The following is a 7,288-nucleotide window of genomic DNA, read 5'->3' on the forward strand; positions in this document are numbered from 1 at the left end:
TAGTTTTGCACCAGGTTGGATATGTGAGACTGGTCAAACAAAAAATTGTATGCGTAATAGAAGTTGCCTAGAGAATCAGACTGTGGTGTGCATTTCCCTTACTGCTTCAAAGAGCCATGTGCCTTTCTTAAAATGTTTTGCTTTTGTGTAGTGTGAAGATAAAATAGATGGACAAAAAGCTTTTACCTTGCAGGGACAAAATGCAGATGGATGTTGTGCATTCATGGCTTATACAGGAAAATTCTGTGTTATGAACCCCAACTGCTGCTGAATCAGGGATGTTCCTGGGTTTCGTGCTGGGTTTATGGGATGGGTGCATCTGCAGCCACTGCTTGGATTTATTTCAGCTCCTGCTGAGACCAATTCAATTTAAATTTCCGGGCTGAAGCTGCCGCAGCTTTACCGCATTTCACAGGCTGGAGGGAAAACCTCCCGGGCAGCTTGTACTGAGTGCTCAGGGTTTGGTTACCCATGGCTGCTGGATCACCTCCCTGGCTGCTGGGAGTGACTTCTCCCACTGGGAAGGGGAAAATGAGGGAGGGAATGCCTCAGGGGCAGTTCCATGCTTTGTTACATGGTTATAATTATTTTTCACTGGTGGGGGACGATCACTTTGACAGCAAATCAATTTAAATGTTTTGCGTAGCCGTCAGCCTGAATAAGGCAATAGAATATTTTCCATTGAATTTAATGAAGGTTGGATGGAGCCCTTGAAAGAAGACACTACATATTTAGCTGATTTTGTTTCTCTGCCTGTTTGCAAATTATTATGGAAATTTGCAGCCAGCAAAGCCTGTGCAAAGTGGAATCAGAGAGCATGCAGCAGAGGCTGTAAGCTGGGACTCCAGATGGTTGCAACTTAACTTTGTTTAGTAATACCAAAGACTAAATTTTATTTTCAGGATTTAGATGAAGCACTAGACATTATGTATTTGTGTTTCTCCGTGCATCTACCTTTCTCTCATAAATATTTTTATGACAGTCAAAATAATATTGCGCCAAGTTTTATAAAAAGCTTTAGAATGTATTTTTCCATTGTATTTATATGTAGTTTCCTTATATATACATATATATAAAAATAAGAATGGGGGTATATATATGTTTTTTTAAGTGAAAAATTATCTGTATGATAAGTTTAGTGCAGTTAGCATTAAGTCTGTGCAGCTGTGGGATATATTTCCTTTATAAAATTTAACTTAGCTTGTTTATTTATGTGCAAATAAAGTAAGCTTATAATGTAACGAGATGAACACTATTTTTTTACAAGCACATTCCATACAGCAGCCCAGATTCAAAGACTGGATTTATACTTCTTGTCTACATGATTCAGAAGAGACTGAGGCAGAAAAGGCTATCCTGGAGAGAGAGCCACTGCTGTCATTTCTTGCAGCATGTCCTGCACTCAGATTTTGTTTTCCCTAGTGGATGTTGAGAAAATGAATGAGGTCACAGATTATTTTGTAGTTATGTAGAGTTCCCATGTGCATTCAATTCATTCTAGTTCTTGCAGGTATGCTGAGGGGAAGTTTCCCAGAAACAAGCAGAAGCTGATACAGGAGAGATTAAATATTACTTTGACAGCCAGATGTGCTTCAGACTTCAGCTCAGCAGCAGTGGAGTTATGTTGAGGTAAAACAAGGGGATGAGTGAGTGAGTCAGGCTCAAGTAGTGTCACAGTGCAGGAGATCATGGGAGAATTGAATGGACAATTAGGATGATGATCAGATTAAGCTTATTGCTGCATTTTCTAATTTAAAGTCATTGAATTGATTTTGACATTCAGGTTTTGGGCATGCTGTGGATATGTTAGTAATTCTCTGAGTTCTGTCCCTGGTGTTCTTCTCTGTGCTTTGCATTTCTGTCCTGTCAGCTTTGCTTTTATGGTGTGGCTCCCTCAGAAACTCAGCTGTAGCTGTGCTTTTTTCCCTGCACTCCTGCCACAAGAGAACCTGCCTTAGGAGGCAGGAGGGATGAGGATTGTTCCTGACAGAGAACAGTTAGCCTGGGCTGGTGAGATGAAAGTGCCTTTCCCCAGCTACCAGATCAGAGTGGAGATGCAGGTGAGCACTTCAGAGAGGAAGGAACAGCAGCAGAGCGAGAGGATACAGTGTAGTGCCAGGAAGAATTTTTCTCTTTGTCTGACAAAGTCCTGAGAGATTTAAGTCCCTTGATGATTTTGAAGTCCCTCTAGAGAGCTGTGTGTTACTTTGAGTTTTGACTGCTTTGACAGTTTGACAGTTTGGCTTCCTCAAAATTGTGTAGAAAGTGTGGGGAAAAAAAGAGAAAATTAAAACCAGCCTTCCCAACTGTAACGCAGCACACTGTCCTGAATTCTTCCTCCCTTCCCACCTTTTGCAAGGCAGCACTAGACTGGCATTCTTTCTCTCTTAAGTTCCTTGTGCCTGAATGTTGTAGCACAGTTGTTTTGTTTCCTGGCATGGATCTGAACATTTCTGATTGACTTCTTTACATCTTGGTATAGGGCTAAACCAGTAGGGTAAATCAACATGCATACAGGAATGCACCCAGTACAGAAATTTGTTTCCCAGTTGTACTTCTCACCACTGAGGTGGCTGCATGTCCACATTCAGGGATGTGGTTCCCATGGTTGTGGTGCCATTCTCATAGTCAAAGGCAAGAGGTGAGGGCTTGGTTCTTCTGTACATCATGGGCAAGGTGGTGCCAGACATGGAGTTCAAAGCAAACTGAGCTGCACACCAGGCATGGAAAAGGTGGGTAATTATTTTCTTGTAAACCCATTATCTGTTGTTTGCCACATAAATATTGCCCAGCTGTCTGTCTTGAGGACAGCAGCAAGACAGCAGCAGGATTTAACTCAGGGGTCAGGTGCATCCTTTGGCAGAATTCCCAAAGTGAGCTCACTGTGACTCCTGATGTGCAACGGCTCTGTGTCAAGCTCTCTGAAATCTATTTTGCAATGAGCTCACTACAAATTTATTAGATTCAGTTGGGTTTATTGGTTGAGCTTGTGAGATTCTTAACAATAGGCATTGTCACACTGAATTTTATAAACTATGGATTTATTTGAGCAGCTGTTAGAAGACAACTGCTGGAAACTACTGCATCTGATTTTGCGTGCAGAGCCTGATGCCTATGGAAAATCTGAGGCTGTTTCCAGCTTAGCAGGTGCCATCCCTCACATGTCCTAATGACACCAGGCCCAGGAGTGACCACTGGGTTAAAAAGTGAATGCTATTGTGCAGTGAGCCTGTGCAAATCACAGTTTCTGGCTGTCCTTAAAGCCAAGCCAGGAGTCCACAGAGCCCCACACCTGAGAAATGGACTCTTTTTCTTTATTATCGAACAGCAGCAATAAGGTTTTGTTGTCTGCAACTGCCTACTGCCTGTCTTCTCAGCCAGGAGAAAAGCACAGCTTTTGTCTTCCAGTTTTAAACTCCACCTGTTTTGCACATAGATTTGACTTTTCTCCTGGCCCTTTCCCTTAGAGAAGGCCTGCAGATTTGAGCCCACCCTGGCCAAAAAAAGGCTTAATGATTTTCAAGTTCCTTCTGCTGAAGACCTATCGGGGTGCTGCGGTTTGCTATTGATGTTTAGAGGTGCAGCACAAAAACCCCAAACCATCCAAACAAAAAAACTCCAAAATACCCCACATTATCATGGTCTCTTCCCTAAATGTTCTTCAAGCTCTCACTGCAAAAGACTCCCAATGGTCTAAAGCCAAAAGAGGCTGGAATTTTGCCTGTCCGTTTTTCACAGGTTGGTGGTGGCTGATGACTTGCTGATTTCCCCATACAGGACTTGTTTTCCCTTGTCTGCATGGCAATTTCATACCACAGCAAAGGAAAGAAAAGGCATTTTGAAAAGGAAGAGAACACAGTTCCACAAGAACTCCCCTAGGGGTCGGTGTACTCATGAAATCTGGTACGTTTGGATGAAACATCCCTTAAGAGGAGTGAAACCTGGAAAGAGAAACTTGCATTTAACAGTTGTTGTAATGTGCGAAAGGAGTAACAGCAACGTAACTGATTAACTTAACTGAGTTTACTAATTTAACAACCACATTAAGGACAAGGGGGAGAATGTGGCAGGCTGAAATTTGCAGCCAAGAAGTGCAGCCGTGAGAGCTGACGATCTGGAAACAAACCAGCTTGAAAGGGAAATACTGTGGGTGTGCCAATCAGGCAGGCAAGGCAGAAGTCAGAAACCTGAGAAGGCCTTTTCAGTACCCCCACCACCTCAAGGAACATTTGAGCCAGAAATTTTATGAAAATGTATTTTTCTCCTCTTTTTTAAAAGGAGAGAAAGACAACAGCTAATTTGTTAACTATTCTGCATAAATATATATAGAAATGTCAAAAAGTGATAAGCCCTTCCAATTTATTGCTCTGGTACTTGAACCGTGAAAATATTGAAGGAGAAGGAAATGGATTACTGAATAGTGTGCTCATAGAGCTGCTGCCACCCAGTGTCAAGTGAAAGTATAAATAAAATTAGCAAGGCTACAGAGATAGAATTTCAACCAAAGGCTTAGAAAAGGCAGTTTAAAGCAGTAAAAACCCTTAACCCTTAAAGGATTGCATGTCACACCGCTGGGGTTGTACCTTCCCCTCTTTCAGTAAAGGAGCTGCTTGTTTCATTACAAAGCAAAGTTTGTTTGTCATCAGATACGCATGACTTGAAGAGAGATAAGAGCATCAGGTTTTAGCCATGACCTGCTGACTTGTGTCCCCAGTTCCAGTTTCTCATAGCCTGCCCTAGTCCCTGGCTGTGGCAGTGGGATGTGGGGTGAGGCCCTGAGGTGATTCCTGTGCAGGTACTATAGGGCTGCACTTGCCTGCTGCAGCTCTCACCTGGCATGTTCCCATTCCCTGCTCTGGCAGGGTCTGTGCCAGCAGGGCAGGAGCTCCTGTTGTCATTTCTCCCTTGGCTCTGGCTAACAGAGGCTGTGGATAGCAGATGCTCCTCTGTTGAGCAGTGCTGGAAGGCAGCCCTGGCTTGGACACCACAGCTTGCTGCAGTTCCAGCCAACGCGCACTCCAGTGGCTGGATGCTCTGGATGAGAGAGGCTCCTGCTTCCTGCAGCTCTTGCTGGCAGAGGGTCCAGCATGTTACTACTCAGGAAGCTTCAGATAACTTCAGCTGCTGCTTCTTAAAGCTCTGGCTCTGTCTTGCAGCTCCAGCTCCTGCACAGTTGTGAGGAGAGATGCTGCTGCTGCTCAGTTCAGGTGATTTCAGTTCCAGTTACTGAACACTCCAGCTTTGACTTGTTTTCAGTTGAAGGTGATTCCAGGTCAAGCTTGTTAAACTCCAGCTTTTGTGTAGCCGTTCTGGCTTCCTAAAGCTCCAGCTGATGGACATAGACTTATTTTTATTTCTAGCTCATTCCAACTCCACTTCATTGAAGCTCTACCTCCAGTACTGGATGCTCAGAAAAAAAGCTTCTCCTGCTTCTTACAGCATCTGCTGTAAGACATTCTGCTGATGGACATTCTCCAGCAAGTTACTGCTCAAGTTATTTGAAGTCATAGGTTAGTTCAGCTCCTGCTTCTTCAAACTGTAGCTCTACACACCATCTCTGGCTACTGGCCAGAAGAGTGGGAGCACTGGTGGGACAATGTTTTTTTGGGAGGGCACAGGTACTTCTATTAGGAAATCAAAGGCTCTCAAATCCCCACACCCACTGCCTTCCCAAAAAGGCAGCCATGGGCCTCCTGGAAATCAGGAGAAACCAGGATTCTACTGACTCATGCAGGCTCTCAATTCATTTAATGGAATATAAAAGCCAGGCCAGCACACCATCGATCCCATGGCTCTCATCATAAGCTCTTTGTCAGTGCTGGCTGCAAATATATGCTCTGTATCCATGGGCAGGCAAGAGCAATGTCATCTGCTGTCCATTCCCTTGGATGCAGAAGATAAAAGCTCTTTTTGGATGGCCTGTCACACAGTTATCATCTCCTGCCCAAAAGCTTGTTTGGGTTTGGATTTATTCTAGGCCAGTTCCTGCAGAAAATACCGTTGTGTGCTGGCTGGCCAGCCAGGACTGGAGGCAGAGGGAGAAGTGTGAATGGATGTCCACGTGTTCCCAGCTGGCAGCAAACACAGAGCCCAACCTGTGGCTGTACAGGCAGTGCAGGAGCCATGGCAAGCATGAGAGGCACTGGATCAGCTCATGCATGAACACACAATAGCTTTATGCATGAACAGCCCATGACACTGTGAGCAGCATCCCATCACTTCACACCTGAATGTCCCAAAGCTTCATGCATTAGTGCCCCATCAGCATATGCATGAGTGCCCTATTTATTCAGACCTTAGCATCCAATCACTTCATGCACAAGCACTCAATCTATTGACAAGCAAGCCTGGAAACAGCCTTGCTCACATGAGCACCCAATTAATTCATGCCCCAGTGCTCAATCAGCTCACACAGGAGCAGCTATTTCTCATGCACCCACAGCACATGCATGAGTGCTGTGCTGGGCAGAAATTGCAGGGTTCAGGTCAGTGACGCCATATTCCCACCCTCTGGCACTTGTTGCTGCAGGTGTTTCTCCACTGAAAATTGGCTCTTTTCATGAGCATCAGAGCTACATTCAAGGTCCCTGTGATCTCCCAGAGGTGCACAAAGAACCCTCCTCCTCTTGCCCCAGAGCACTGGAGGGCTGAGGAGCATTGGGCTAGCAGGGGCAAACACACTGCCCAGCCCTGGGAAGAGGTGGAAGTGTCTTGGCCAGCTCTGTGCCCAGCACTGGACTTTGCCTATCAGAGTTCAGCACTGCCCCATCTCTGCCTTTGCTTTCTTCAAGGGTTGTACCAGAGTCACACAATTTCTCACTATGAGGTAAAAGAATGTTCATTTTTCCTTACTAAAAAGGTTAGAGCTACAGAGGGAAGTCACTTTTTGAAAATTATTTGGTTGCAAATCTCTACCCACAAGCCTATACTGCTTTGTAAGAAAATGAGGACTTTTTCTCAAAATGCTTTGCCACTCAGTCACAAATCCACAGCTTTAAGAGAGAACTGATTGTAATTCTTAGCACAGTATGAATTTCAATGGTCATCTAGGAGAAAACCATCCAAAGAACAAAATCCCAAAAATAAGTTTACAGGTCTTTTACAGCAAAAACATTAGTCTGAGTACATTATCACCTGGCTGCTCCAGTGCTGGGATAATGGGATGAGGATCATGGAATTAGAAGGCAGGGAAGCCAAGCTGCAGGGATCACTGGCTGAGACCAGCAGCCTGACCAAAACATGCTGCCTGTAACACTGAAACCCTCCCATTCCTCCAGCAAGGAAAAAC

Source organism: Melospiza georgiana, chromosome 5, assembly GCF_028018845.1.
Source record: "Melospiza georgiana isolate bMelGeo1 chromosome 5, bMelGeo1.pri, whole genome shotgun sequence".
Taxonomy (NCBI): Eukaryota; Metazoa; Chordata; class Aves; order Passeriformes; family Passerellidae; genus Melospiza; species Melospiza georgiana.